Source organism: Amphiura filiformis, chromosome 4 (genome assembly GCF_039555335.1).
Source record: "Amphiura filiformis chromosome 4, Afil_fr2py, whole genome shotgun sequence".
NCBI classification, from domain to species: domain Eukaryota; kingdom Metazoa; phylum Echinodermata; class Ophiuroidea; order Amphilepidida; family Amphiuridae; genus Amphiura; species Amphiura filiformis.
The window spans coordinates 71,554,021-71,560,261 of record NC_092631.1 but is presented as its reverse complement, the minus strand read 5'-3'; the positions used below and the strand labels follow the sequence as shown (position 1 = coordinate 71,560,261).

At 35.7% G+C, this 6,241-nt stretch overlaps 1 long non-coding RNA gene across 1 annotated transcript; it reads right to left on the bottom strand.

The window, feature by feature from the left end:
- Window positions 1–272: 272 nt before the first annotated feature.
- Window positions 273–4,703, bottom strand: LOC140149931 (uncharacterized). The gene is made up of 3 exons (XR_011858777.1): window positions 4,623–4,703; window positions 1,435–1,530; window positions 273–321 (listed from the first exon to the last, which is right to left on the bottom strand). It is a non-coding gene; the product is annotated as an uncharacterized lncRNA (long non-coding RNA).
- Between the last annotated feature and the right edge of the window lie 1,538 nt (window positions 4,704–6,241).

The following is a 6,241-nucleotide window of genomic DNA, read 5'->3' as shown; positions in this document are numbered from 1 at the left end:
TAAGCCTTTGATGCTTCTTAAAATGAACCAAAAACGGACCTTTGGTCATGCACTCTGAGAATATTTTATGCTACTCTAAAGGATTCTTGAATTTTCAGGAGCTATTTGAAGGTTCAAATGTGAGAGTTATCAAAGCACACTGTATTTTGGAACCTCTTTTCGAAGAGTGTATAACATGACAATGTCAGGCATCTATGAAATGAATTGCACATACCGCTGTAAGTGTTTAAGAATATGTCATCTTACCCTAACGCAAACATTCCGGTAAAAATCCCCGAAATTACTCCTTGCCTTTGAATGGTTGGTGAAAGCCCATGACGTCTGAGGAAATGATGTAAAACACAAAATGTAATCATGTAACAAAGGAATTAATTGGATAACATAAAACTATTCAACTAGACTTACGTCTATTGAATGGCTACGGTATCAGGTGCTTTTTCAGGCATGAATAAAGGAGGCCCATAGCTATACATTAGTACTAAATAAATTTATAACGGTATGATGTTTATAATTGAAAATTAGGCAACAACCTCCTCCAATTCGTAGTCCGTGTTACAAAATATGTCTACAATTATATGTCAGTAGTTCTGGGGTGCAAGCAACAAAATTAATATGAATGTGTGTCGAATTTCGTTAGCTGCGGTATGATAGCAAACATGTGTAAACAGATAACATAATACGCCTTAACACGATCCGTCGGGTCATATATTTCCAGCTTTGGTAATTTTGCTTAAATAATACAGTTTATTTTTGCAGGGTAAATACATTGATCTGATATGAAATAAGTCGAGGAAGCCATTGGTCACATTTATATTTACAGTTTATTTTTGCAGGGTAAATACAATGATCTGATATGAAATAAGTCAAGGAAGCCATTGGTCACATTTATATTTCCATAATTGCAGTTATTGAGTTTGACAAATAATAGGTCAAAACGAAAGTTCTCTCATGAAAAATCATGCACATGGGGAAAATATAAAAAACATTATAATGAGCAATATTTCATAAACCATACATAATGCTCTCCAAATTAAAAAGACCGCTGTCAGAGATGACATGCGCAGTCAGAGACGACTGAGGTCACATGCCGATTTCCACTCACTTTAGGTGAGTGAAAAAGTAAGTAATTTCATAGCGTTACATCTTTTCAAATCTTATCCAATTCCATTCAGTCGTTTATTTCTCGATCATTTGGTTTACACAGATTTGGTATAAAACTGTAGCGAACAAAATTCCCCAAACATTATATCAATGTTATTGCTTAAAGCTTATAATTAGGGAATAGGTATGGCCGCTCAAAGTAGCGGAGATTTCTTTATCTTTACTTATGAAATAAATTTTGTAAATGAAATATCGTCACGAAACTCAAATTGGTTGACAATTAAAGAAACAACTATATTTTAGGTCATAGTTCACTACATGACATCTACTTACCCTGCAGTTAACAGCAAATCCTGAAAGGGTGATATTAAGCTGAAGCCCCAGCCAATTTCTAAGATAAACTTTCCAGTAAATATTATCCATAGTTTACTGCGGATGATAAGATTGTTTCGCACATATACGATCTACCAAAACACGTTTCAAAACGTAAAAAGGGGCCAAGTTTAAAAAATCTTTCCTGTGTGGCTTTTCACCCTTTTTTAAACTTGGTCCCATTCAGTAAAGTGGTACCGTAATAACATGAAGAATGAGTCCTAATTTCTACATGCAACAATTAGGTTTAAGACTGTTCGAAAGCGGTGGAATATGACGTAGGCTATGTATTATCAAAAACATTTGAAGGTTTATGTTTCATTATATTGCGTGTTCATAAAGAGTAGTAGAGTATTATATATACTTAGCAAATTGACTGTCTGTCAACCTGTTACATATTATAGGCCCTACATCTGTACATAAGGCGCAGGATCGCACAAGACGATGAAGAATTTAACAAAGTGAGTATTTGCTACTTTTGCTTAAATCAAAATACATTATAACGTCTTTACGGAAAAACTTCAATCAAGCACGAACATTAATTAATTTACTCTACAAAATGAACACTGACAACTAAGAAAACAAACAAGTAGCCTAAAGATGACTTCGTATGGGTCTTTAGAAACTTTCATAAATGGGACCAAGTTTAAAAAAGGGTGAAAAGCCACACAGGAAAGATTTTTTAAACTTGGCCCCTTTTTACGTTTTGAAACGTGTTTTGGTAGATATTAATTCTTTTTTTGAGGTAAAAAGATATTGCGCGGTAAGTGGTTCTTTGTAGCCATGCGAGGCGAAGTAGTTGGATATCCATATTTCGCGGTTAATGGTTCTTTGTAGCCCTGCGGGGCGATCTAGTTGGATATCCATATTTCGCGATGAGTGGTTTTTTGAAGCTTCGAGGGGCAAACTAGTTGGATATCCATATTTCGCGGTTAGCAGTTCTTTGTAGCCCTGCGGGGCAAACTTGTTGGATATCCATATTTCGCGGTTTGTGGTTCTTTGTAGCCCTGCGGGGTAAACTAGTTGGATATCCATATTTCGCGATGAGTGATTTTTCACAGCTTCGAGGGGCAAACTAGTTGGATATCCATATTTTGCGGTTAGCAGTTTTTTGTAGCCCTGCGGGGGCCTATGTTCGATATCCTCATTTCGCGGTTAGTGGTTTTAAACGACCCGTAACCACCCCAATCAGCTGCATGGGGTAAAAGAATTATTTAAAAAAATAATAGATGAACCCTATAGTTTATATATGTATTTTCCTGTCATTTCCTGCAAACTTAATCAAGATATTTTGATAATTGAAAATAGTCTTTATCATAAATCGTATTGAAAGAGTCAACAAGCGTCAGAAATTATAATTTGCCATGGAACTTCGGTCATATTTTATTTGAAATATGACTGCATGTTAGGGTCTGCATGCATGGTATGCATAGTATGATGATATACAGACACTGACCTTTCCCTAAAACTATTAAGCAGCAAGTTGTGTATCACACCCATCATGGGTTCGAACCCCTTTATTGTATTTTATTGTTAAACCTGAATAGCGTGATTACTTTTGAATGAGCGGCAGCACACATATTTTGTTTGAGGATAGCTGGATCTATCTCCTTTTCCTCACATCTTCTCTGTAGTACAAAGCTGTCTTTTTATCTAGTGTTTAGACAATGTTTACTCAACCATTGCTATCAATGGATGTTGCCATTTTTGACGACTTCTAACTTTTGAAATGCCCAAAATGAATCAATAAAACCGTGTATAAGATATTTGCGGGGATATTTGGGCGCGATTACAAAAAATTAGAAAATAAATGGGCACTTCTGGGTTGGGTATCTATAGAGGCCCTGCATGCAATTATTGATTGGCTCCAAACAAAGAATTTGAACCGGTGTCCTTCACCGTAGTTATGACGGAGTACAGTCCATTCAATCAAATGTTGTCATCAACCTATTTGATCGTAGTGCAGGGTTATGTGTGTGAGACGAACTGTCACGGTAGATTGCAATCATGCTTTTGTTGAATGCATTTGAGTAGTCTGCCATATTTACGGGAAGATACGTCACATGCAATGCCTCGATAGATTCTATAGAATTTAAGTATGATATATTTTCGATGGTAATATATTTTCACTTTCAAAGTTTGTAGTTTTCATAATTGCAATTTCTGAATATTATATAAAAGGTGGGAATAAGTCTATAAATGAAAGAGTATCGGATCATTTTGAATGTTAATAAATACGAAACGCCGGCGGTAGACACCAGCAATATCAGGGATTGCCGCGATTCTTGCAGTAGCTTTTATGAATAGAATACAATAGTGGATACAATAGCGGATACAATAGCGGAACAATAGAGCTCTCTTACGGGCAAATAAACCTCGTCGCGTTTTGCTAAATTTCACTTATTCTTTTTCATGAACTAACCGTTATTTCATTAAGTAACCGTTATTTTTAAAACTTGGCAAAACCTCGACGCGAGTTTTTTAATTACCAACTAAAAATATAATAAATATCGACTTTTGCAAGCTGCTCTATTGTGAACCAGATTGAATATTACCTTGAAATCGACAACGTGGTTGTATAATGTTTACCTTTGTTAGTTGGATATGGTTATTACGACCCCGTACTCTGGATAAAAGTTCGTGTAGAACATCATGGTTGTAAGAATAAAACCAACAACACATTCTTGTGTTTATATTGGATGCAGTTTGGGTGCTGTATTTTATCCCGATTATCCTCTTCAGAATAGTTGTGTTTACTTTTCGCCGCCACGCTTTCCTTTTTCTTTTATGTATCTTCAAAAAGGCAAGATCACCCCACCTCACCCCCTCGAACTCTAACACCCCAAACAACTACTGGTATCAAATATGTTTATCATACACTCACGCATGCACCAGTTTCCCTCCAATCATCTCACTGCCAATACCACCAAGAGATGGCGATATTTATTTTCTACTTTGGCGATTTCCTCGAGATAGGAGTAGGAATTTTGTTTTATTGCGCCTGCGCTAAATATCACGTTTTCAAATTTGCGATCACATCGGTATGTACCAAATACATCTGTTTGTACAAGAAATGTTTCCACATTTTTCTTTCTTTTTCTTTTTTGTTCTCTGGACTTTATGAAATCTAGTACAATTAAGTATCACACCTGGGTAAATGTAGTACCGGTGATGGACCAACAAGTATAAACCCTGCTCCAGAAAGGCTTAATCCTATCAGGATAGTAGCACGTGACAAACCCTATGTAATAATACATAAATAAATAATAATTATATAAGGATGGATCAGTCAGCTACCTGCACAACCGATTCTTTTGTTCTGCAAGGCTCACTCAGTCATTTAATGAGGCAATACAAACGATCGAAATTGGTGTTGAAATGAGCAAAATTTTGAGTTACACCTTTTCAGTGTAAAATTTTTTTTCTCAGCCAAATGAAAAGCAATAATTTTCATTTTTTCAGTAAATGGCTGGAAAACTATAATGCTTGATACTGATTTTTTTAAAATCCTGGTGTTAAACTTAGGCCTGAAATTCAGTCATTTAGTGTAAGATATTCGATTTTTATAGGCTTCAGCTCGGCCCGCGAGCTTTTTCTTGGATCAACCTTATAGCTTTTCAAAGTAATATAGTTCGCTAATGAAGGATTTTCCCCAACTTTCTAAAGCACATCACCGTGAGCTATATATCATAGTTTTGTGAGAATTTCCGTTTTGATTTCACCATCTTTCACTGTCGGCTGAAAAAATTTCTAAATCAACACGTGAAATCTAAAGGCTAGTACTAGCATTGTGGATCGATATCCCTGGGTTTAATAGGAATACCGGCATGGCTATAGTGTTGCCAGAACTTCAATATAGCAAAGAAATTCCCAGACCTATAGCGCTCCTACTGATCATGTTTAACCAGAACACCCAATTGGGGATTTAATCGCTGGTCGGGCAATTTGCTTTCAATGAAAAATTGACCTGGATAACAACAAAGGAAATATCGACTATTTCTGCTGGTTGCTCTCGAGATAAAAGTACTCACCATTGCCTACTTTTACTTAGTTTGACATTTTCGGATCATGAATGGAAAAAGGGTAAAACAAAACGGAAATTCTGACAAAACTATAACATATAGACCCACACGATGTGCTTTACAGAGGTGGGAAATATCTTTCTTTAGCAAACTATGTTAGTTTGAGACGCTAAAACATGAATTCCGTAAAAAGCTCGCAGGCGAATTCAAGGCCTATAAAAATCAAAAATATCACACTAAAAGACACAATTTGATGCTTAATTTTAACACCAGGATTTTAAAAAATGTATATCCAAGCACCAAGTTTTTAACTGACATTACTGAAGAAAAAAAATATTGCTTTATATTTGACCGAGAAAATTAATTTCATAGCAAAAAGGTGTATCTCTGAATTGTGCTGATTTTTACATGTATCGATCGACTTTTAGCGCGACTAAGCATTTCTAAAGAATTGGTTGTCCAGGCGGCAGACTGGGACTACTGTTGAAAAAATAGTTATACTAATGTTTGTTGAGCACAAAGCAATATAAAGATTGTATTGTTGGTGGTCACGTGCCCAGTAATCGTGTTACATAAAGGGTACGGTATATAAAGTGTGGGGTATAAAACGTTTTATTAAGATTTAAAAACCCTTTAAAAATATTTTCATATCTATTTTATACACGAGAGAACGAGTGAAAGGAAGGAAGGAAGGAAAGAAGGATTCAAGTTAGATCAGAAGCAACAGGCTAAAAGTGAATATTGTT